General features: G+C 40.3%; 2 long non-coding RNA genes across 2 annotated transcripts in view; one reads left to right on the top strand and one right to left on the bottom strand.

Annotated features, from left to right (window-relative positions):
• Window positions 1-26,565, bottom strand: part of LOC309658254 — a 66,596-nt gene that overhangs the window by 11,260 nt on the left and 28,771 nt on the right. The window contains exons 2-3 of the long non-coding RNA XR_014262143.1: window positions 2,739-2,847; window positions 615-2,415 (exon numbers count right to left, since the gene is read on the bottom strand). This is a non-coding gene — a long non-coding RNA (uncharacterized lncRNA). The remainder of the gene's footprint in view (window positions 1-614; window positions 2,416-2,738; window positions 2,848-26,565) is intronic.
• LOC309658287 overlaps window positions 13,436-26,565 on the top strand; it is a 205,960-nt gene continuing 192,830 nt past the window's right edge. Inside the window, exon 1 of the long non-coding RNA XR_014262178.1 lies at window positions 13,436-13,645. This is a non-coding gene — a long non-coding RNA (uncharacterized lncRNA). The remainder of the gene's footprint in view (window positions 13,646-26,565) is intronic.

Here is a 26,565-nt window from a genome sequence, read left to right as displayed (position 1 = left end):
TGAATTTTTCAAAGAAGCATCAATAGAAAATATTTTTATCCACTGTAAAAGTGAATAACAGGGAAAGAACACAGCAATACATGAATTCAATGCAGAAGACACATTATTCGTGAATATCCCCTCTTGCCTGGAGAGGGCATAGTGTGATTCCCAGCTGTTCATTCTGTTTTTTTTTTCCGCGTAAACAGAGTAAAGAAAAGAATGGCTTCACCTGACCCCACACGCATCATGATAGCAATCTCACCGAATTTGACCCACCCCTTAAATCCCACTGAATCATTCACTTGGCATCCTCCACTTCTAAAGTGCCCTACTCTTACCACTGCCAGAGTCCACCCAACCCTCAGTCTGATTTGATTTCCATCCTACCGAACATTTCAGAGAGCTCATCTCCAGCTAGCACCAACTGGTTGGCCTCTTTATGTCAACATTCTCAAGAATGAGCCGCTGACACCTGCCTGTTTTGCCTTCCCATGGTGACCAGCATCTGCCAAGGACTTGTTTCTCCCCACCTCCTCACACTGTTCTCCAGCAAGAACCTCTTTCACTTCAACTTCCTCTGGGTAGACCTGATAATCAATTATTTGGAGACTGGCAGCATCTTTTTTCCCCACCTTTTCTGTCTTCAGGAGCATCTGAAGATCCAAGTTTTAAAGATAGTGGATTTCTAAATTTGGGAGGAGAAAGAAATGAAGAGGAATTACTTGTAAAGTCTGGAAATAGCTTCGAATCACTTGCTAATGAACAAGAACCACAGGCCTCCAGCTATTCTGGAGCACTGGAGGCAAACCTGAGCTCAGTCATCACAAGCTCCCATTTCTCAAAGGTTTAGGGAACCATGTGCAACAGAAATGGGGCCTGGGTCTTCTGGAATCTCCTCACTAGGCACAAGTCTCTGATGGCTACAGTCCCAATCTTTGGTAGCTGTTTCCCATTAGCATCTCTGTTCTATCCAATGGAATATCTAATACCCCTGCCCCTCAAAACCAAATGCAGTTTAAAGAATACCCACAATTTCCCCAGAATCAGCCCCTACCCCACCCCAAGGCCCAGCATCTGCTCCTGCCTGGAACCTTGTCTCATCAACACTCAACGCCCTCTGTTTTTAAGGGCTAAAGCAACATGTACTTCAGGAAGATTGGATTAGGGAATCCAGGAAGTTTCTATGTGAGGAGCCCAGATAAGGAAGAAACTAGTGATGGGAACTAGAGTATATTCTGAGGAAGGGTCCAAAAGATCATCTATCAAGGGGCTCACAAAGCTATCCAACACACTGTTTGGGGACTGACTTTGAGAGAGAAGAAAGAAGGAGTTGGTGAGTGACTCAGAGAGTGACTTATCAAGGCACCCAAGGGAGAACCTAGAAAAGAAGCAACTGGAAAACACCCTGAACAGGCACTTGGGCAAGATCAGTCAGTGTAGGATCCCCATGGGTATGCATGATGCAGGGCTTACTGCCCACTTTATTCTGCTCCCTCCAGGGATGTCCCATACCTGTTCAGAAGCCAGAAACTTGTACCCAGAAAAAGGGTAGTTGCTACTCAAGGATCGTTAATGTCTATGGTGTTATATTTGGGAACAAATATTCAGCTCATGAGATCTCCATGAAGGATGACCCAGACAGATATCAATGGTGGGAATGTTCACGGTGAAGCCACAATATGCCTGGGGATAAATGAGAGAATGAGGAAAACAGTAGAAGAGTGAGTGGGAAACAAGGAAAATTACTGGCAGGGAGACAGAATGAACCAGGAGCAGGAGGAATGAGAATGTTCTCGTCATCTCCACCATGATACCCACACCCCCATACACACAACAAGACCCAGTTCCACCACTTTGTGGCAGCTGAGGGCAAGGTGCTTTTCCCACAGAAGTGTGTATAGGATTTATCTTTGAGCACAAAGTCAATATCTGCGTGAATATTTTCAGACATGGCATTGCTCTCTTTGAGGAAGGTGATCTTGGGGCCTCCTAAAGCTGTATTTCATGGCAAGGCAGCTGTGTTTTATGTAGGACCCTGTATTAGTTTCCGAGATCTGCCATAACAAACTGCCACAAATTTTATGGCTTAAAACAAATTTATCTTCTCACAATCCTAGAGGCCAGAAGTTCGAAATCAAGGTGTCAGCAGGGCCACGTACCTGTCAAGCTCTAGGTGAGAATATTTCCTTGCCTCTCCCAGTTTCTGGTAGCTTCTAAATTTCCTTGGCTTGTAGTAGCATAACTCCAATCTTTGTCTACATCTTCACAGGGACTTTCTCTCTGAGTGTCTCTGTGTCCTATTCCCACTTGATCTCAAACTATCCTTGGTGTAGTATATTCTGCTTCTAGACAAGCCCTGCCTGGAATATCTGATGAACTTCAGCACAGGCTCCAACACTCAGGAGTTGAGACAATCTGGAGAGTAGAGACAATCTGGGGAGTAGAGAATAAAGAGAGAAAATGCCCCTGAGAGCTTCTGACCAGAAAATGTTATGAAAAAGTTGCTTTATTGATGCATTATTAATCTATGTCAAAATATTTGCAGCAGGGACTTCCCTGGTGGGCCAGTGGGTGAGACTCCACGCTCCCAATATAGGGGTTCAATCCCTGTTCAGGGAACTAGATCCCACATGCATGCCACGACTAAGAAGTCTGTATGCCACAGCGAAGATCCCGCATGCCGCAACTAAGACCCGGCACAGCCTAAATAAATAAATAAGTAAATTGCAGCAGATATGAAGTTTCCTCACCCATACGTTCTCACACAGGTTAAAACTACAGATGTCCTTATGCTGGATTCTAGCCCTGCCATGGCATGTGACTGTAGAAAAGTCATTTCTCCTATTTGGTCCTTGAGTTCCCCACCTGTAAGATTCAGACATGAGGTTCCATTACTGATTTTGAAATCTTTTAGATTAGGAGAGCTGTTTTTCTTTGAAATAAATAATGTATGGAACCCTTATAGAACAGATAAGACCTATGTTTTATTAGAAATTTTATTTCAAAAGTTTGATTCTGATTCAGTCAGGGTAGACCAGGATTTGCTATGATAACAAATACACCCCAATATTACAGTGGCTTAACATACAAAGGTTTGTTTCTTGCTCATGTCACAGTTAGTGCAGGTCAAGGAACTCTTCTTAGCAGATTTCCATTCCCCCCAGTGACTCACCCCCCCAACAATCTTGTGATTCAGCCATGATAAAGCCCTGGCCTCTATGGTAGGGGAAGAAAGAGCATACACCACTTCCATCCATATCCCAATGGTCCTCAGCATCCAGTCACCTGCTCAATTCAGATGCAAAGGACTCTGGGAAATGTAGTTGTCCTCTTCCAGTAAAAGGAGAATGACACAAATTTGGTGCCTCTGTGGCAAACTCTATAACATGTACTTATTATAAGGTCAATCATTGAGAACAGTGATATTGTTTGGATAGATCAAAAAGAAAAAGAAATTAGATATTATGGATGACAGATGCAGTCATGTTTCAACCTCAGCACTGCATTTAGTCCTTTTTTTTTTTTTTTTTCTTTTGGAAATACTAAGAAAATTCCAGGTCACGAAGAATAGCAGTTGGAAATGCTACTGGTATTTTAAGACTTGCTTCGGAATTTGAGGATTTTCTCTAAGTACACAGAGATAGGAGGAGAAACTTTAGTGTCAAGCCTACACACAACTGAGTTAACAACATAAAAAATAGGCTGGCCATCTCCAGATTTTAACATTGAGCATGCAACATATCTGAGGATTCATGTTGCATTTATTACAATGTTTAAATAGTTAAACATACTTAAAATGTGAAGTTCAAGTATAATGTTTATGGAAACCTCTGCTTTGGAGAACACAGTGCAAGGTAAACTTTGCACACTGTTGCATGTTACATTTTCCAAAGAAGGTCATATCTCCCATCCCTCATGCTCTTCTTACAATGTGTCTTGGATACTTTCCCTATTGTGAGGTAGTCTGTTCCCTTTCCTTGAATCTTCAGAGGGCTTGTGACTACAGTAGCAGTGATCATAAAGATGGTACAGCTCCCACCTTGCTGGCTAGAACACTCACAATGTGGCCCTGAGCTGCCAGGTAAGTAATCCAACTGCCTTGAACAATCTGCTATGAAGAATGAGGCTGATCTCACAGGGTTGAGGGAAGATCCAATCAGATCAGTATGAACACCCAGTGTTCAAATAACATCAGTCCCCATCCCCTGTCTCTACCTGAGCCACCATGTAGCAAGGGGGAAACAGACTCATGAGCCCTGGGTCCCAGGCCAGTTCATGTGACTCTCAGACCCTTATTTCCTATAAGCCTTGGTTGCCCCACCCGGAAAGTGGGATTATTGCTCATTTAACAGAATGGATCAAATAAGACAGTGAAAGCCCCTCAGGAAACACTAAAGCCCTAGAAACATTTCCCAAGTTTCTGAGTGCCACAAATTATGCCATTAATTGCTTTATTGTTTCCATTTCCAAACAAAAAGCATTCTGCAGGTCAGGCCAAGGGGTTTGAGAATAATGCAGATCTAATCCCAGTACAACAAACTGCAACCAGGCTGCCCTGGGAGAACTGAGGCCAGGCTGACTTGTCCTCAGCTCCCTCTGGCCCAGCACAGAGCCTGGCACACCATAGGAGCTATATTACCAAAAACTCCTTTCACCTGCAGTCAAGAACATTTTTGGGGCTCACATGGTTTTTTTAATTAGATGCCAACATTTAAAAATTGGAAATGTTCACATAAAAATCGAAGCTCCAGCTTCCCATGGAAGGGAAGTTGCTATTGGGTAGTCAAAACATCCAGAATATATATGATATAGTACCTAATACCGTATTTGGTGTCAGTCTTCAATACTTCATTTTCTTCTCTCATCCCTCTCCAAATCTGTCAAGCTGAGGGAAGCCCCCTCACATTAGTTCTGTTCAGTGAGGCTCTAGCACCTCACATCTCTCTCATTAACAAAACAGAGTATAGGGTGCTTGAGTGAGCCACCACCTGCCTGAGCCTCGAATTCTGTACCTGTGAAAGGGAATAAATAATAGGACCTACCTCATAGGATAATTGTGATATGAAATGGGTTGATGCATGTGAAATGGGTTCTGAGCCTAAAATAGCACTGAATACATGAAAACTATCATGTTCCGTTCCATTCCGTGCTTTAAAAGATTCTAAGAATCTCACTTTAAAGAAATTCTCCGAGAACTTTCCAAAGCCTCCCCCATGGCCAAGAAAAGACCATATCACCTTTTTCCCAGGAAGCACCTGTCCCTGGGGTGTCACCCTCCAGTGTCCCCACCTGCAACTCTGCGCACCCAGGCTGAGCCCCCTCCACCCAGTTTCTCAGAGCTCGGATCTGCACATTTTGCCTCCCACCACCTCCCTCCCCACCCTGCAGTCATCTGTGCTGCCCACCCTGGCAAGCTGTCTCCCTAACACCTCACCTACTCACGGCTTAATAATTTTATTCCCCACCTTTATTTCTCACTCAGAAGAGGGGGAGGAGTAGGGAGAATCATACAAGCCAGGAGATGGGTGGAGAGGGGTGGAGAGCCGGCTGCACCTACAACCCCCACTTCAGTGCCCTCAGCCCACAGCTTCCACAGGTCCACCCCCAGCTGTCTGGTGCTCCTGCCTCCCCTTCACCCACACACACCCTGCCACTGAGTGGCCAGTAACCTTCTCTTTTCCCTGAGGGTTTTAGATCCCTAATTCCACAGCTCTGGGAAAAAACCCAATTCTCCTCTCTGGCCGGATGCATTACACAGAAGACATACTCCCTTCCTTGGAAGTGAGTCAGGGGTAGGTGCAGTAGGAAGACCACTCACTGAGACCCCTGACCCTCTCTAAGCACCAGGCTCATTAGCACTGTGACCTGGAAAATATTACTCTCTGAGTCCACCTATTTATCTCCCTCCCCACCCAAAATACTTTAAAATATAAAACAAGGCCAACCCTTTCTTCATGTGGCCCTATTTCCCCTCCTGGGAATGACAAGGGCAGCACAGTGCAGTAGGGACATAGGCGTAATTCTTTATAGACCATGTGACTTTGGACAAGGCCCTTCACCTCTCTGAGGCTCGGTTCCCATACCAGTAAAGTGGGGATGATCTGACACCACCTCATAGCCTTGCTTTGAGAAGCAAAGCAGTCATAGGATGATGGAACACACTTTCTGGAGCTGTCGGTTGTTACAGAGGAAGATTGCTTCTAAGGTGAGTTTTAAAAGAAAAATAACAGAATAAAAAGGTAATGGACACTTCTGCTTCCAGCCAGATGGAGTAATGGAAGAGTTAACCTCCTATCTGACACAATTGAAAAGAAAAACAGAAAAAGTATGAAACAGCAGTTTTCAAAAGAGTGGACCTCAGGCAATAAGGGTAATGAGCCATGGAAGACCAAAAACAGTCAAGGTGAGCTCTATGACTACCCCAGGTTACTGCCTTGAGCACTGTCCAGGTACAGGGAGAAGAAAACAAGGAGAAGTAGTAGGCTCCTGGAGGTGGGGAGACAGAGTTGAGAAGCTGGTGAGACCAAGGCAGCTAGTGTTCACAAGACAGAATAACAGAAAGGACAAAGCTGGAAAGAAAACTCCAGCTATCTGTGGAGTGTCTGCCTTGGGTATTCAACAGAGAACTGATCAGTTTACCTGTGTAAGGAAACTACCAGAGATGAGAGAGAAATTATCTAAAAGGAAGAGTGAGTTCACAGAGGGCTGAGAAGAGTACCTGATCCTACCAACCAGACCAGAAAACCTAATAATTCATGGGGCCCTGGGTAGTGTAAGCAAAAAAGTCTTGCCTCAGTAATGGAGAATGATTAGCCCTAGAAAAAAAAATAAAATGCTGCTCTGATCCAACCTAACAAATCTTGAAAGTAAGACCTAAAAGGATCAATGTTTTTCTAAGTAACTTAGCTTCATCCCCAAACAAAGCTTAATATTTATAGGAGAACTAAAGTATCTAGCAACGAACAAGATAGAATTCACAATATCTGGCATCTAATCTGATTAACAGCATAGAAAGCAGCGGAAAATATGGCCAATAATGAGGAGAAAAATTGATCAACCTACACTGACCCTGAAATGACAGAATAAGCTGACAAGAACATCAAATAGTTGTTATAACTATAACTATACTCCATAGACCCAAAAAGTTAAGAAAAGACATGGATGATATTTTTTAATTGAACTTCTAAAGATGAAACTTCTAAAGATGAAAACTATAATGTCTAAGACAAAAAAATACAATAGATAGGATTAACTGCAGATTAGACACTACCGAAGAAAAGATTAGTGAACTTGAAGACATAGGAACATTTAATATCCAAAATGAAACAAAAAGAGGAAAAAAAAATTTAAGAGCATCGGTAAGCTGTGTGACAACTTCAAGGAGCCTAATACAGTCACCCTTTAGTATCCTCAGGGGATTGGTTCCAGAACCACCTGTGGGATGCTTGAGTCCCTTACGATTGGCCCTCCATTTCCACAGATTCAGCATCTGCATATTCAACCAACCACAGTCGAACAGTCAATCCATGGTTGGTTGAATCCATAGACACAGAACCTAAAGATATGGAGGCCAACTGTATATATGTAAATGGAGTACCTGTAGGAAGTATCAAGGAGGACAGAAAACTAATAACTAAAAAATTTTCAAATTCGATGAAATTTATAGATCCAGAAAGATCAACAAAACCCAAGCATAAGTAATGAAGAAAACTAAACCAAGATACATGATAATAAAAAATGCAAAATCAGTAATTAAGAGAAAAACATTAAAGTAGCCAGAGGGGAAAAAAGATACTATATAGAGAGAAACAAAGAAAAAGGTGACAGCAGATTGGTCATCATAAACAATGCAAGTGAGAAGAGAATGACACTTATCCTTGGGTACTGAAAGAAACAAAACCTGTCAATGTAGAATCCTATACCCATTATAAATACTTTTCCAAATCCAAAGAGAAATAAAGACTTTATCATACTAAGAAATGCTGAAATAATTTAGTACCAGCAGATCTGTACTATAAGAAATGCTAAAGGATGTCCTTCAGACAGAAGCAAAATGACACTATATGGAAATGCAGATCTTAACAAAGGAATGAAGAGCCCCAGACCAGAAGTGACAACTGCATAGGTAAATATATTATTTTCTTATTATTTAAATATCTTTAAAAGATAGTTGACTATGTAAACAAAAATAACAACAACTGTGGGGATTATAATATGTGTATAAGTAAAATATATGGCAATAATAGCATACCATCTGAGAACGAAGAAATGGAACTATAATACAGTAAGATTCTTATACTATACAAGAAATGGTATAATGTCACTTGCAGGTAGACTGTGATAAGTTAAAAATGTATACTATAAACCCTAAAGCAACCATTTAAAGAAAAAGAGACCAACAGATGGAACAAATAGGGGAAAAAAAGTAGCAAGATGGTAGACTCAGTCCTAACCATATGAATAATCGCACTAAATGTAAATAGTCTAAGCATCCCAATTAAAAGGCAGAGATTGTCAGATTGGATTAAAAAAAAACCCTCAATTTTATACTGCTTATAAGAAATGTACTTCAAATATACATACCAAAATAAAAAGATGGAGAAACATATATTGTGCTAACACTAGTCCAAAAGAGTCATTATTTTAATATCACACAACATAGTTTTTAGAGCAAAGAATATTACCAGGAATAAAGAAGGTCATTTGACTATGATAAAGGGGTCAATTAATCAATAGAATGTAGTAATCTTAAATATATACACCTCTAATAACTGAGCTTCAAAATATATAAGAAGGGAACTTCCCTGGTGGCACAGTGGTTAAGAATCTGCCTGCCAATGCAGGGGACACGGGTTCAATCCCTGGTCCAGAAAGATCTGACATGCCATGGAACAACTAAGCCCATGTGCCACAACTACTGAGCCTGTGCTCTAGAGCCCATGAGCCACAACTACTGAAGCCCACATGCCTAGAGCCTGTGCTCCGCAACAAGAGAAGCCACCTCAGTAAGAAGCCTGTGCATCGCAAAGAAGAGTAGCCCAGCTCGCCGCAACTAGAGAAAGCCCATGTGCAGCAACAAAGACGCAACTCAGCCAAAAATTAATTAATTAATTAATTTTATATATATATATATATATATATATATATATATATATATATATATATATATGAAAAACCTGATGGAACAGCCCAGAGAAACAACCAAAATCACAATTATAACTGAATATTTCAATATCCCTCTCTCAATAATTGATAAAACAGGTATAAAGAAAATGATCAAAATATAGAATACTGAAACAGCACTATCAACCAACTTGACCTAATTGAAATTTCTAGAACACTCCACCCAAAAACAGAAGAATGCATGAGAAACATTACCAAATGTACCAAATTCTGGGCCACAAAACAAATCTCAATAGATTTAAAAGGATTCAAATATATAAAGTATGCTCTCTGACCACAGTGGAATCAAATTAGAAATAAATTATCAAAACAATATAGGGAGGGACTTCCTTGGCAGTCCAGTGAGTAAGACTCCGCACTCCCAATGCAGGGGACCCAGGTTCAATCCCCTGGTCAGGGAACTAGATCCCACATGCATGCCACAACTAAGAGTTCACATGCTGCAACTGAGAGTTTGCATGCCACAACTAAGAAGCCCACATGCCGCAACTAAGAAGCCCACATGCCGCAACTAAGAAGCCCACATGCTGCAACTAGGAGTCCACATGCCACAACTAAGAAATCCACAGGCTGCAACTAAGAAGCCACATGCCGCAACTAAAAAGAGTCTGCATGCCACAACTAAAGATCCCACATGCCGCAACGAAGATCCTGATGCCACAACTAAGACCCAGCATAAATAAATAAATAAATAGAGGAATTCCCCAAATATTAGAAAAATAAATGACATACTTCTAAATAACCCACGTGGTTAATAAAGGAATAGAAATGGAAATTAGATAGTTTTTAAATTGAATGAAAATACAATATATCCAAATTTGTGGGATGCTACTAAAGCAATATTTAAGGAGTAATTTATAGCACCAAAAGCCTTTAGTAAGAAAAGATGCAAGGCCTCAAATGAGTGACCTCAAATTCTACCTAAGAGACTAGAAAAAATAAGCACTTACCCAAAATAAGCAGGAGAAAATAAATATCAAAGCAGAAATTGCTAAAATAGAAAACAGAAAGGCAATAGAGAAAATCAGTGAAACCAAGAGCTGTTTGAGAAGATCCATTAAACTGATAAACCTCTGGAAATTCTAATTAGGAAAAAAAGAGAAGATACACACTACTAATATCAGGAATACTGGAGATGATACCCCTAAAGACTCTATATATATTAAAAGGATAAGGAATTTGGTGAACAACTTTATGCCAAAAAATTCGACAACTTAGATGAAATAGTCAAATTCACTGAAAGACAAAATCTACCCAAGCTCACCTAAGAAGGATTAGTTAATGAGAATAGCCCCCATCTATTAAAGAAATTGAGTTTTTGGCTAAAAGTCTTCCCACAAAGAAAACTCCTGGCCCAGATGGTTTCCCCAGTGAATTCTACCAAACATCTAAGGAAGAGATAATATTAATTCTACATAAACTTTTCTAGAAAATTAAAGAGGAAGAAATATTTCCAAACTCATTCTTTGAGGCAAGCATTACTCCAACAGCAAATCACACAAAGATATTAAAGGAGCAGTGCAGACCAATGTCCCTTATGAATACAAATGCAAGAACTTCTAAATAAAATTTCAGCAAATCCAACAATATTTTAAAACAATAATACTTCATGACCAAGTGAGATATATCCAAGGAATGCAGGGTTGCTTTAACATTTGAAATTAGTCAGTATAATTCACCATATTAAAAAACTAAAAAAAAAAAACAACCATATAATCAGCTCAATAAACACAGAAAAATCATTCAACAAAATCCAAAATTGATTCCTAATAAAAACTTTTAGCAAACTAGAAATTGAAGAGAACTTCCTGAACCTGACAAAGGGCGTCTAAGGATACCTACAGTTAATGTCACACTTAACGGTGAAAGACTAGATACTTTACCCCTAAAATCAGGAACAAGACAAAAATGTCTGCTCTCCCTATATCCAATGTTGTACTGGAGTTCTAGGTGGTACAGTAAGACTAGGAAAACAAAGAAAAGGCATACAGATTGGAAAGGAAAGAGTAAAACTGTCTTTATTCACAGACAATATGATTGTCTATGTAGAAAATCTACTGGAACCTACAAAAAAGCTACTAGAACTAATAAGTGAGTTTAGCAAGGTTGCAGGACACCAGATCAATATACAAAACTCAGCTGCATTTCTATATACTAACAATGAACAACCAGAAATTGAAATTAAAATACTCTTTATATAGCATTAAAAATGTTGAATTCTTAGGGATAAACCTGACAAAAGATGGGAAAGATATGTATGCTGAAAACTACAAAATATTGCTGAGAAAAATTAAAGAGCTAAATAAATAAAGAGATAGTGCAAGGGGACTTCCCTGGTGGTGCAGTGGTTAAGAATCCGCCTGCCAGTGCAGGGGACATGGGTTCGATCCCTGGTCCACGAAGATCCTACATGCCACGGAGCAACTAAGTCCATGTGCCACAACTACTGAGCCTGTGCTCTAGAGCCTTTAAGCCACAACTACTGAGCCCATGAGCCACAACTACTGAGCCCACATGCCACGACTACTGAAGCTGATGCACCTAGAGCCTGTGCTCCTCAACAAGAGAAGCCACCACAATGAGAAGCCCACACCGCAAAGAAGAGTAGCCCCTGCTCACCGCAACTAGAGAAAGCCCGCATGCAGCAATGAAGACCCAACACAACCAAAAATAAATAAATAAATAAAAATGATTCTAAAAAAAAGAGACAGTGCAGGGACTTGAAAACCCAATATTGATAAAATGTTAATTCTCCCCAATTTGATCAGTGCAATAGCAATGAAGATCCAGCAGGCTTTTTTGCAAAAATTGACAAAATTATTCTACAGTGCATATGAAATGGAAAAAAAAAAAGACTAGAATAGCCAAAACAACTTTGAAAAAGAACAAAATTGGAAAGCTAATGCTATCTGATTTCAACACTTGTTATAGAGCTGTAGTAATCAAAACAATGTGGTATCACTATAAAAATAGCAAATAGAGCAATAAAGCAGAATAGATAGATCCATACATATATAAACAATGGATTTTTAAATATAGACTTCATTATTAGAAGAAAAATTGAGAAGATGTACATAGAGTTCTCATATGCCCCTCATCAAGTTTCCCCTACTATTAACATCGTACATTAGTATATTTGTTATAATCAATGAACCAATATTGATACATTGTTATTAACTAAAGTCCATAGTTTATTCAGACTTTCTTAGTGTTAACCAACATCTTTTTGTGCTCCAGTATCCTATGCACATTACATTTAGTTGTTATGTCTCCATAGACTCCTCTTAGCTGTGACACTCTCTGTTTTTGACGACCTTGACAATTTTGAGTACTGGTTGAGTATTTTGTAGAATATCCCTCAATTAGGATTCATCTGACGTTTTTATAATTAGACTGGAGTATGTGTTTGGAGAAGGAAGACTTTAGAGATACAGTGCCATTCTCATCATAGCCTAACAAAGGTATATACTATCAACATGATTTATCTGTTCAAGTTAACTTTAATCACACGGCTGAGATAGTGTCTGTCACTTTTTTCCACTGTAAAATTATTCTCCCCCCCCCCAACAACTTTCTATACTCTTAAGAAAGATGTCACTCTACACAGCCCACACTTAATAAGTGGGGAGTTATGCTCCACTTCCTTAAAGGTGGAATAGATACATAAATTATTTGGAATTCTTCTGCAAGAGGGATTTTTCTCTTCTCCCCCATTTATTTATTCAGTCATTTATATTAGTATAGGTTCATGGATATTTATTTTATATTTTGGGTTATAATCCAATACTACTTTATATACTGTTGCTTAAATTTTTCAAGTTGGCCATTGGGAGCTCTGTCAGTTGGCTGTTATGTTCTTTGGACAAACCCCCATCAATACAGGATTGTCTCTTTTCAGTACTTCCTTACTTTCTGGTGCTACAAAATGCTCTAAGTTCATCTTATATATTACCTGCCGCAGTCCTAAAACCAGCCCAGGAGCCCTGGGTCCTTTTATTTAAGAATGATATTAAAAACCAAGATCTGGGTGCTAGGTGTGCTCACTGCTATAGGAATTAACAAGTAATTTTAACAAAGGTACAAAGGCAATTCAGTGGAGAAAGCAGTCTTTCAGCAAATGGTGGTAAAACAACTGGATATTCGTATGCAAAAAAACGATGTTGGATCCATGCCTTGCACCATATACAATAACTACCTTGGGGGTTTTCAAGATGGCAGAGGAGTAGGAGGACGTGGAGTTCATCTCTCTCCACAAACGCATCAAGAATACACCTACAGGGCTTTCCTGGTGGCGCAGTGGTTGAGAATCTGCCTGCCAATGCAGGGGACACGGGTTCGAGCCCTGGTCTGGGAAGATCCCACATGCCACGGAGCAACTGGGCCTGTGAGCCACAATTGCTGAGCCTGCGCGTCTGGAGCCTGTGCTCCGCAACAGGAGAAGCCGCGATGGTGAGAGGCCCGCGCACCGCGATGAAGAGTGGTCCCCACTTGCCGCAACTGGAGAAAGCCCTTGCACAGAAACGAAGACTCAACACAGTCATAAATAAATAAATAAAAATTAAAAAAAAAAAAAAAAAAAAAAGAATACACCTACAGATAGAACAAATCTCACAGAACGCCAGCTGAACACTAGCAGAAGACCTTGGGCACTGGAAAGGACAATAAAGATCCCCACATAACCAGGTAGGATGAAAGAAAGAAGGAAGAAAGAAGAGGAGAGGAAGCGGGACAGGACCTGTGCCCCTGGGGGGAGCTGAAGCAGGGAGAGGGTCCCGCATCCGGGGAAACCCCCTCACCGATGGGGAAATCAGGTGGGACAGAAGGGAAGCATCTGAAGCTATTGGAGGAGGGTGAAATGGCCGGTCTGTGGCAGACAGGATAGAGTGAGAACTACACAGACAGTCCGTGCCACGGCCCTGCATGCCCTGGACTGGGATGTGTGTCTGCTGGTGTGCACAGGAGCTGGAGCATGGGGATTGGAGAGCAAACCTGGGAGGAGAACTGCTGTTGGGTGAGAAGAAGACAGCCTGAGGGGATGGGGGGGAGGAAATCTACAACCGGGAATGCCTGTGGAGGAAACCTGGACTGCCATGGAAGCAAGGCGCCACTGTTGTATGATGTGCAGAGGGTGGAGCCGCCATTACAGCCTCTCTTCCCTCACACACCAGCCCCTGCCCCCCCCAGGAGCTAGGAAAGGGTCCCGCCAGGGTTGGCCCTCACATGCCTGCTGCCAGGCACTAGAATAGGCTCCCACTAGGGCTGGATCTCTCATGCCCACAGCCACTGGCTTCCCCACGCACTTGTTGCTGCTGGGGCTCCCGTAACCCAGGCAGCTGTGCCGCCTCCGTGCTCTGTCTTCACCTGGGCAGACCTGAGTGCTCCAGGGCAGCCTCCAGAGCAGACTCCTGGGGGTGGCCCACACTCAGAGGTGGGGCTAAAACCACAGCTGAGCCCCAGGAGTGGGGCGACTAAGGAAGAGGAACGAAAATCTTTCCATCAGCTGCACAAGCCGCAGATTAAATCCCCGCGATCAGCTTGGTAGACCCTGTGTCTATGGAATATCTGAATGGACAAGTGTTCCCACAAATGAAACCAGTCTAGCTGTGGCAGCTGTGGGCTTCAGGGGCAAGCACATGCAGGAGTTGGGCCAGATCAGAGTCTGAGCTGTCCCCACAGTACCCACAGCTGGTCCAGAGACCAACTAGAGGCATTACAGGGCCTCCTGGAGAGGTGGAGGTGGGCTGTGGCTCACAGTGGGGGCAAGAACACTGACAGTTGAGACTCCAGGAAAATATTATTATTACTATTATTTTTATTATGTTCTGATTCGTTCTGTTGTTGGGTTTGGTTTTTTTAAATTATTTTTATTTTTAATTTTATTTAGTTTTGGGGGTTTTTGTTTGTTTGGGCTTCTTCTTTTTGTTTTATTTTCTTTTTTTAAATTTTTTCAATATATTTTTTATTTTTTTATATTTCTATTTGTACTTTGCTTTTTCGTTGTTCTGTGTTTTTTCTTTTTAAAATCGTTTTTATGTGTTTGTTTTGTTTTCTTTGCTTTATTCTTTAGTTTGCATTTGCTTTGGTTTTGTGTTTTGTATTTTGTTAGTTTTGTTTTTAATCTTTTTATTTCATTTCTGGGTTCTTTTGTTTGTCTGGTTGTTCTCTTGCTTTTTGTTTTCTTTGGTTTTGTTTTTTTTTTCTTTTAGGATTCTGTGTGTGTTTCTTTGTTTTCTCTTTTGTTTGGTTGGTTTTGCTTTTACCATTTGGGGTTTTGTTTCTCTGGGTTTTTTTTGCTGTTGTTGCTATTTGTTTCTGTCTTTGCTATTTGTCTTGGGATTTGTTTCTCTATTTGTTTTCATTTGTTTTCTTCCCCGCCCCTTTGTTATCCCTTTATTGCCATGACATGTGGTTTGTGGGGTCTTGGATCCCCAGCCAGGGGTCAGGCCTGAGCCTCTGGAGTGGGAGCGACGAGTCCAAGATGCTGGATCACCAGAGAATTCCCAGCCCCTGGGAATATTAATCAGTGACAGCTCTCCCAAAGGTCTCCATCTCAAATCCAAGACCCAGCTCCACCCACCTGCCACACCTCATGCCAAACAAGTGAGACAGGAACACAAACGCACCCGTCAGCAGACAGTCTGCCTAAAGCTGTACTAAGCTCACAGACACCCCAAAACACAACACCTGACATGGCCCTGCCCATCAGAGGGACAAGTACCAGCTCCACCCACCAGAATGCAGGCACCAGTCCCTCCCACCAGGAAGCCTACACAAGCCACTGGACCAACCTCACCCACTGGGAGCAGACCACCAGAAGCAAGAGGAAAAACGACCCTGCAGCCTGCAGAAAGGAGACCTCAAACACAGTAAGTGAGACAAAAAGAAGACAGAGAAGTATGTTGCAGATGAAGGAGCAAGGTAAAAACCCACAAGACCAAATAAATGACGAGGAAATAGGTAGTCTACCTGAAAAAGAATTCAGAGTAATGATAGTAAAGATGATCCAAAATTTTGGAAAGAGAATGGAGGCACGGATCAAGAAAATACAAGAAATGTTTAATGAGGACCTAGAAGAACTACAGAACAAACAAACAGTGATGAACAACACAATAACTGAAATTAAAAATTGACTAGTAGAAATCAATAGCAGAATAACTGAGACAGAAGAACAGATAAGTGACTTGGAAGATAGAATGTTAGAAATAACTTCCACAGAGCAGAATAAAAAATTTAAAAAAAAATGAAAAGAAATGAGGACAGTCTCAGAGACCTCTGGGACAACATTAAATGCACCAACATTCAAATTATAGGGGTCCCAGAAAAAGAAGAGAAAGAGAAAGGGTCTGAGAAAATATTTGAAGAGATTATAGTCAAAAACTTCCCTAAGAGGGGAAAGGAAATAGTCAATCAAGTCCAGGAAGTGCAGAGAGTCCCACACAGGATAAACCCAAGGAGAAACATGCTGAGACACATATTAATCAAACTAATAAAAATTAAATACAAAGAAAAAATATGAAAAGCAGCAAGGGAAAAGCAACAAATGACATACAAGGGAATCCCCATGATGTTATCACCTGATATTTCAGCAGAAACTCTACAAGCCAGAAGGGAGTGGCAGGATATATTTAAAGTGATGACAGGGGAAAACCTACAACCAAGATTACACTACCCAGCAAGGATCTCATTCAGACTTGATGGAAAAATCAAAAGCTTTACAGACAAGCAAAAGCTAAGACAATTCAGCACCACCAAACCAGCTTTACAACAAATGGTAAAGGAATTTCTCTAGGCAGGAAACACAAGAGAAGAAAAAGATCGACAAAAACAAACCGAAAATAATTAAGAAAATGGTAATAGGAACATATATATCTATAAGTACTTTAAAGGTAAATGGATTAAATGCTCCAACTGAAAGACACAAACGGGCTTTACAAAAACAAGACTCATATATATGCTGTCTACAAGAGACCCACTTCAGATCTAGGGACACATACAGACTGAAAGTAAGGGGAAGGAAAATGTATTCCATGCAAATGGAAATCAAAAGATAGCTGGAGTAGCAATACTCATATCTGACAAAATAGACTTTAAAATAAAGACTATTACAAGAGACAAGGAAGGACACTACATAATGATCAAGGGATCAATCCAAGAAGAAGATATAACAATTGTAAATGTTTATGCACCCAACATAGGAGCACCTCAATACATAAGGGAAATGCTAACAGCCATAAAAGGGGAAATCTACAGTAACACAATAATAGTGGGGGACTTTAACATTCCACTTACACCAATGGATAGATCATCCAGACAGAAAATTAATAAGGAAACATAAGCCTTAAATGACACATTAGACCAGATAGACATAATTGATATTATAAGACATTCCATCAGAAAGCAGCAGAATACACTTTCTTCTCAAGTGCACACGGAACATTCTCCAGGATAGATCACATCTTGGGTCATGAATCAAGCCTCAATAAATTTAAGAAAATTGCAATCATATCAAGCATCTTTCCCAACCACAATGCTATGAGATTAGAAATAAATTACAGGGAAAAAACTGTAAAAAACACAAACATATGGAGTCTAAACAATATGCTACTAAATAACCAAGAGATCACTGAAGAAACTAAAGAGGACATCAAAAAATACCTAGAAACAAATGACAATGAAAACACAACAACCCAAAACCTATGGGATACAACAAAAGCAGTTCTAAGAGGGAAGTTTATAGCAATACAATCCTACCTCAAGAAATAAGAGAAATTGCAAATAAACAACCTAACCTTACACCTAAAGCAACTAGAAAAAGAACAAAAAAAAATTAGTAGAAGGAAAGAAATCATAAAGATCAGAGCAGAAATAAATGCAATAGAAATGAAGAAAACAATAGCAAAGATCAATAAAACTAAAAGCTGGTTCTTCGAGAGGATAAACAAAATTGATAAACCTTTAGCCAGACTCATCAAGAAAAAAAGGGAGAGGACTCAAATCAATAAAATTAGAAATGAAAAAGGAGAAGTTACAACTGACACCGCAGAAATACAAAGGATCATAAGAGAATACTACAAGCAACTATATGCCAATAAAATGGACAACCTGGAAGAAATGGACAAATTCATAGAAAGGTACAACATTCCAAGACTGAACCAGGAAGAAATAGAAAATATGAACAGGCCAATCACAAGTAATGAAATTAAAACTGTGATTAAAAATCTTCCAACAAACAAAAGTCCAGGACCAGATGGCTTCACAGGTGAATTCTATCAGACATTTAGAGAAGAGCTAACACCTATCCTTCTCAAACTCTTCCAAAAATTGCAGAGGGAGGAACACTCCCAAACTTATTCTATGAAGCTACCATCACCCTGAAACCAAAACCAGACAAAGATATCACAAAAAAGAAAAATACAGGCCAGTATCACTGATGAACATAGACACAAATATCCTCAACAAAATACTAGCAAACCTAATCCAACAACACATTAAAAGGATCATACACCATGATCCAGTGGGATTTATCCCAGGGATGCAAGAATTCTTCAATATATGCAAATCAATCAATGTGATACACCATATTAACAAATTGAAAGATAAAAACCATATGATAATCTCAACAGATGCAGAAAAAGCTTTCAATAAAATTCAACACCCATTTATGATAAGAACTCTACAGCCCGTGGGTATAGAGGGAAGATACCTCAACATAATAAGGCCATATATGACAAACCCACAGCCAACATGGTTCTCAATGGTGAAAAACTGAAACCATTTCCTCTAAGATCAGGAACAAGACAAGGATGTCCACTCTGGCCACTATTATTCAACGTAGTTTTGGAAGTCCTAGCCATAGCAATCAGAGAAGAAAAAAGAAAAAAAGGAATCCAAATTGAGAAGGAAGAAGTAAAACTGTCACTGTTCACAGATGACATGATACTATACATAAAAAATTCTAAAGATGCCACCAGAAAATTACTAGAGCTAATTAATGAATTTGGTAAATTTGCAGGATACAAAATTAATGCACAGAAATCTCTTGCATTCCTACACACTAACAATGAAAGATGAGAAAGAGAAATTAAGGAAACAATCCCATTTACCACTGCAACAAAAAGAATAAAATACCTAGGAATAAATCTCCCTAAGGAGGCAAAAGACCTGTATGCAGAAAACAATAAGACACCAAAGAAAGAAATCAATGATGACACAAACAGATGGAGAGATATACCATGTTCTTGGATTGGAAGAATCAATATTGTGGAAATGACTCTACTACCCAAAGCAATCTACAGATTCAATGCAATTCCTATCAAATTACCAGTGGCATTTTTCACAGAAGTAGAACAAAAAACTTTACAATTTGTATGGAATCACAAAAGACCACAAATAGCCAAAGCAATTTGGAAAAAGAAAAACTGGGGACTTCCCTGGTGGTCCAGTGGGTAAGACTCCATGCTCCCAATGCAGGGTTCCCAGGTTCAATCCCTGGTTGGGGAACTAGATCCAGCATGCATGCCACAACTAAAAGTTCACATGCCACAACTAAGAGTCTGCATGCTGCAACTAAGAAGTCCGCATGCCTCAACTAAGAGTCCTCATGCCACAATGAAGAAATCCGCATGCCTCAACTAAGATCCCACATGCTGCAACTAAAGATAGCACATGCCGCAACTAAAGATCTCCCATGCCGCGACGAAGATCCCACATGCCACGACTAAGACCTGGCACAGCCAAAAATAAATAATAAGTAAATAAATAATTTAAAAAAAAAAAAAGAAAAACAGAGCTGGAGGAATCAGGCTCCCTGACTTCAGACTATACTACAAAGCTACAGTAATCAAGATAGTATGGTACTGGCACAAAAACAGAAATATAGATCAATGGTACAGGACAGAAAGCCCAGAGATAAACCCACACACCTATGGTCACCTAATCTATGACAAAGGAGGCAAGAATATACAATGGAGAAAAGACAGTCTCTTCAATAAGTGGTGCTGGGAAAACTGGACAGCTACATGTAAAAGAGTGAAATTAGAATACTCCCTACACCATACACAAAAATAAACTCAAAATGGATTAAAAACCTAAATGTAATGCCAGACATTATAAAACTCTTAGAGGAAAACATAGGCAGAACACTCTGACATAAATTGCAGCAAGATCCTTTTTGACCCACCTCCTAGAGTAATGGAAATAAAAGCAAAAATAAACAAATGGGACCTAATGAAACTTAAAAGCTTATGCACAGCAAAGGAAACCATAAACAAGATGAAAAGACAACCCTCAGAATGGGAGAAAATTTTGCAAATGAAGCAACTGACAAAGGATTAATCTCCAAAATATACAAACAACTCATGCAGCTCAATATCATAAAAACAAAAACCCCAATCGAAAAATGGGCAGAAGGCCTAAATAGACATTTCTCCAAAGAAGACATACAGATGGCCAAGAGGCACATGAAAAGATGCTCATCATCACTAATCATTAGAGAAATGCAAATCAAAACTACAGTGAGGTATCACCTCACACCGGTCAGAATGGCCATCATCAAAAAGTCTACAAACAATCAATGCTGGAGAGGGTGTGGAGAAAAGGGAACCCTCTTGCACTGTTGGTGGGAATGTAAATTGATACAGCCACTATGGAGAACAGTGTGGAGGTTCCTTACAAAACTAAAAATAGAACTACCATATGACCCAGCAATCCCACTACTGGGCATATAGCCAGAGAAAACCATAATTCAAAAAGACACATGCACCCCATTGTTCGCTGCAGCGCTATTTACAACAGCCAGGACATGGAAGCACCCTAAATGTCTATCAACAGAGGAATGGATAAAGAAGATGTGGTACATATATACAATGGAATATTACTCAGCCATTGAAAGGAATGAAATTGGATCATTTGTAGAGATGTGGTTGGACCTAGAGACTATCATACAGAGTGAAGTAAGTCAGAAAGAGAAAAACAAATATCATATACTAATGCATATATGTGGAATCTAAAAGAAATGGTATAGATTGTCTTATTTGCAAAGCAGAAATAAAGACACAGACATAGAGAACAAACATATGGATACCGGGGGGAAGGGAGGGGTGGGATGAACTGGGAGATGGGGATTGACATATATACACTATTGATGCTATGTACAAAATAGGTAAGTAATGAGAACGTATAGCACAGGGAACTCTACTCAATGCTCTGTGGTGACCTAAATGGGAAAGAAATCCAAAAAACAGGGGATATATGTATATGTATAGCTGATTCACTTTGCTGTACATTATAAACTAACACAATATTGTAAAGCAACTATACTCCAATAAAAAAAAGAAATTAAAAAAAAATTACCTCAGAATCTATCATACACCTAGTAAAACATGAAACAATAAGACATATAGAAAAAAAAATAGTAGAAAATCTTTGTGACCTTATGCTAGGCAAAAAATTATTACATGACACATAAAGATCCATGTGAGAATAAATTAATAAAATGGAGTTCACCCAAATTAATGTACTCTGCTCTTTTAAAACTACTCTTAAGAGAATGAAAAGACAAACCACAGCTGGAGAAAAAAATATTTGCGAAGTTTATATCTGATAAAGGACTTCAATGCAGAATATATGTACATTTTTTAAATACCACTCAATGATAAGAAAACAAACTATTTAATTTTTTAAATGGGCAAAGTATTTGCACACACTTTGCCAAAATGATATATGGATAGCTAATAAGCACATGAAAAGGAGCTCACCAGCATCTGTCATTAGGGGAATAACAAAATTAAAACCATACCTATTACAATGGATAAAATTTAAAGGGTGACCATGCAAAAAGTTGGGAAGGGTGTGGAGGAACTGGTAGAAATGTAAAAGAGTAAAAACTAATTGAAAAACATTTTAGCAATTTCTTAAAAAGTTAAACCAATGTCTACCCTATGATCTAGCTATTCTACTCCTAGGTATTTAACCAAGAGACAAGAAGGTATATGTTCATACAAAGACTCGAATACAAATGCTTCTTACTTATCTAAGTCCTGAGCACCAGCCAAAAACCTAGAGCCATATAGACACAAGAAACTGTGAATGGATGAAGAGAACAATGTGTGGGCAGAAAGAGAAACAGACTCATGGAAACAGGAACAGATGATGGATGGGTAGGGGATAAATGAACAGATGAATAGATTAGCCAATAAATTGATAGTGAGATGAATGGCAAAATGAATGGACAGAAACAAATGTACAAAAGGATGAAGATGAAGGGATGAATGAGAGATGGACAGGAAAAAAGGGAGATGGATGGATGAACAAATAGAAGCACTGGATGAATGTATGTATGTATGGATGGATGGATGGATGGATGGACAAATAGACGAAGAGTTCATAAGCATAAGAGCAGATCATTTCTTATTTATCGCTGTTGCTCCACTGCCCACAAAAGGACTAGGCATAAGATGTTAGTTGCTCAATACATATTTTTTGAAGGAATGAGTGAAAGATTGAGGTACAGTGTTATTGTGGAGCTTAGAACTAAGAGTCAGAAGACCTGATTTCCATCTCTATTCGTATCCTCAAGTTATCTATGTGAACATGAGCAACTCAACATCTTCAATTTACTCTCCTGTAAAATGGGTAGACTGGATTAAATGATTTCTAAGGTCTTTTCCAAACACTCTTGTGTTCCCTGATTTGAAGCTGCGCAAATATAAGCCTATGGGATGGGAGGAGGGGCCCCATTAGAGCAAATGTGTGTTTACTTACAACTTGTCCTAATGCAGAGCTGATCCCAGATCTCTGCCAGCAACGGGGGAGAAGAGTTAACACACTCCAGATGAGATTCTGTTCAAGCTATCTGGCTGAAAGCCTGTGGTGGAAATGAAAGACGGGCTGAGAGGAGAACCTGAGGCTAATTAAAAGAGAAACATGAACCTCCGTGAGGCTGTACCCAGCCCAAGTTGAAAGGAAGGCAGGAAGGGCCAGGCTACACAAAGCCTCCCAGTGCCCTTGGCTGCCGGCCAAATGCACCCTTTATCCAGCAGGATGGTTGTTTGTTCACAGAGCATGTGGTCTGTCCTGCCAGAGTTTCTCCTGGACTCCTGGTGTGCTCTGGGGTAATAATTGTACTGAGAACGCATCTATCATTAGTTACAGAACAATACGTGCCAGGCACTGTCTATATATCACCTCATCACTTCTCCCAGTAACACTGGGAGGCAGGAACGCTAATCTTCACTTCATGGAGGAGAATAACATAGTTAGTAAGTGGCAGATTGAGAACTTGAACCCAGGGCAGTTTGGCTGCCTGTCTGTGGACAGGTGCCCTGGAACTGGTCAGGTAACAATCCAGAGACTTCAGATTTCATTTACTTTTTTTATTTAGGTATAATTTTATAATATATATGTATTGTTATGTTATAATATGTTATAATATAACATTATATTGATTTCAGATATACAACGTAATAATTCAATGTTTGTATACATTGCAAAATAATCTCCACAATAAGTCTAATTAACATCTGTCACCATACATAGTTACAATTTTTTTTCTTGTGTTGAACTTTTGAGATCCACGCTCTTAGAAACATTCAAATATGCAATACACTGTTGCTAAGTATAGTCACCATGCTGTACATTACATTCCAGGACTCACTTATTTTATAACTGAAAGTTTGTACATTTTGACCTTCAGCCATCTCGCCCACTCCCCCATCCCCTACCTCTGGCAACCACCAATTTGTCCTCTGTATGTATAAGCTTGGTTTTGGGTTTATTTTTTAGATTCCTCATATAAGTGAGATCATATGGTGTCTGTCTTCCTCTATCTGACTTATTTCATTTAGCATAATGCCCTCAAGGTCCATCCATGTTGTGGAAATGGCAATATTTCATTCTTTTCTACAGCTGAATTATATTGTATATATGGTGTATATATATATACCACATTTCTTTATCTATTCATCCATCAATGAACACTTACGTTGTTTCCATATCCTAGCTATTGTAAATAATGCTGCAATGAACATGGGGCTACAGATGGCTTTTTTGAGTTAGCTTTTTCATTTCCTTTGATTAAATACCCAGAAGTTGATTTGCTGCATCACAGACTTCAGACTTCATGCCACACCAACTTGTAGTAACACATGCTGTGCCTGCCTGGTGCCTTTGCAGTGTGCTTTCCCACTGGTTCAAGCCCACAGTGCTGGACCATCACTCCCATTTTGTAGATGGGGACACTCAGACTCACTGACAAGTGAAGTGACCCAACCATGGTCACACAACTTGTAAGTGGTGGAACTGGGATTCCATCCCTGGGAACTGGAGTGTCAAGCCAGGACTGTTAACTGGTGGATTATTCTGTTCCCATGTGGTAGCTGTACTGGACATCTGTGCATTTTGCATAAACATCAATTTTTCCTCCCTCTGGTGACCTCACTTGAATTTTAGGGAATCACACCCACCACAGCCCACCATCACCATCTCAGTCCGTGTGATTTGGCTGAAATTAATATGCCCTGGGTTGCAGAGGACGAATGCAAGATGGAACAGGCCCCAAGTTTTGAACTGGCAGAAGAGCAACTGTTGTTCATCCTAGGCTCTGCTGAGCTGCAGTGCACAGGCCCCCATATTCTGCAGCCACCTGGGTCCTTGAGAAATAAACACAGCTGTCAGAAAGTAAGAGGCTTCAGCCATGACTAATCCCAGGCCACAGATGGCATAGGGACTCAGAGGTGCCCTGAGATGTGAAGTGTTTGGGAAAAAAAATGTCCGCAAGTACACAGAGGAAGGAGGGAGGGAGGGGACAGTCCAACGCAAATGACACAATTAGGCGTCAGAACAGGAATAAAGGCTGAACACACAGACCAGTGCCAATGCGCCTTCCTTACGTGTCCTTGGCTCTACTGCCCTCTAGTGACCAGACAGGGATCAGCAGGCCGGCTTTAATGGAATTCCAAGTGCTAAAAGAAGGTAAAACTTAAAGATGTTAAAAAAAAATTAAAAAAAAAAAAAGAAGGTAAAACTGTTCTCCAGTGAGGGAGGATCACAGAGCTTGGAGCATGTGAGAGAAAGCAGATCCCCTCCTCTCCACCCCTCAGCCACTGGCCTGGTCCAGCCCCTCCTTCAGCTCTCCCCTGTGCTTCTGCAACAGCCTCTTTACTGGTACTTACAAGAATAATAACACAACCTACTGAACACTGGCTGCAGGCACTGTGCTAAATGCTTACACACATGGTCTCACTGAATTCTTACAACATCCTTTGGAATTGGGTAGTATCCCATTTACAGATGAGAAAACTGAGGCTCATACAAGTAAGGAAACTTAACCAAAGCCACATGCCCAACTATAAGCAGAAAAGAGGAGTGACCACTAATGGGGATAAGCTTTTTTGAGGGGGAGGGTGATAAAATGTCCTAAAATTGATTGTGGTAATGGTTGTACAAGTTTGTGAGTATATGAAGATCCAATGAATTGTGTGGCATGCACATTAGTTTCCTATTGCTATTTTGACAAATTACCACAACCAGGTGGCTTTAAACAACACCAATTTATTATTTTACAGTCTGGAGGTCAAAAGCTAAAATCAAGGTGTTGGCAGGGCTGTGTTCCTTCTGGAAGCCCAGGGAGGAATCTGTTTCCTTGCCTTTTCTAGCTTCTGGAGTCTGCCTGTATTCCCTGGCTCTTGACCCCTTACTGCATCTTCCAAGTGTGTCACTTAAACCTCTAGTTCCAACATCACATTTCCTTTCTCTCTCTCATCCTCCTGCCTCCCTCTTATGAGGACCCTTGTTATTACACTGGACCCACCTGAATAATCCAGGATAATCTCTCCATCTCCAGATCATTAATTTAATCACACACCCTAAGTCATTTTTACCAGGCAGGGTAACATACAAGTTCCAGGGATCAGGATGTAGACATCTTTGGAGGCCATCATTCAGCATCACACAGTATGTGCATAATAAAGCTGTTATTTTTTTAAGGGAAGGGGAGTGCCTTCTGAACTAAGACCTGAATGCTGAGAAGGATATGGTCTGGGAAGATCAGATCTGGGGAAAGTTCTTCTGTGAAACCACTCACTGTATTGTCACCATCTCCACACCAGGCTGTGGGTTCCTGGGGCAGAGACTGGCTGATCTTCACATCTGTACCCTCAGCGCCAAGCCCAGGCCTGGCACAGGGTGGGTGATGAGTGACTCAATGAATGGATCTTCTTGCCCTTCATGTGATATTTCCCTTCAGTTCACTAAGCCAAACCTTCTCTTCTCTGGTTTCTGCCCATCAGCATCATGACAACTTTGCCACGAAGCTCCAGACGGATTCCTGTGTTGATGGATAACAATCTTCAAAGACTCCCAAACCTTTATGTTTGTGTGGTTGTGAAGATACATCTAGACTGG

This window comes from Balaenoptera physalus (genome assembly GCF_965194825.1).
Source record: "Balaenoptera physalus genome assembly, chromosome: 3".
In the NCBI taxonomy this organism is placed as follows: Eukaryota; Metazoa; Chordata; class Mammalia; order Artiodactyla; family Balaenopteridae; genus Balaenoptera; species Balaenoptera physalus.
The sequence above is the reverse complement of the archived record's forward strand: the minus strand, read 5'-3'. Positions and strand labels throughout refer to the sequence as shown.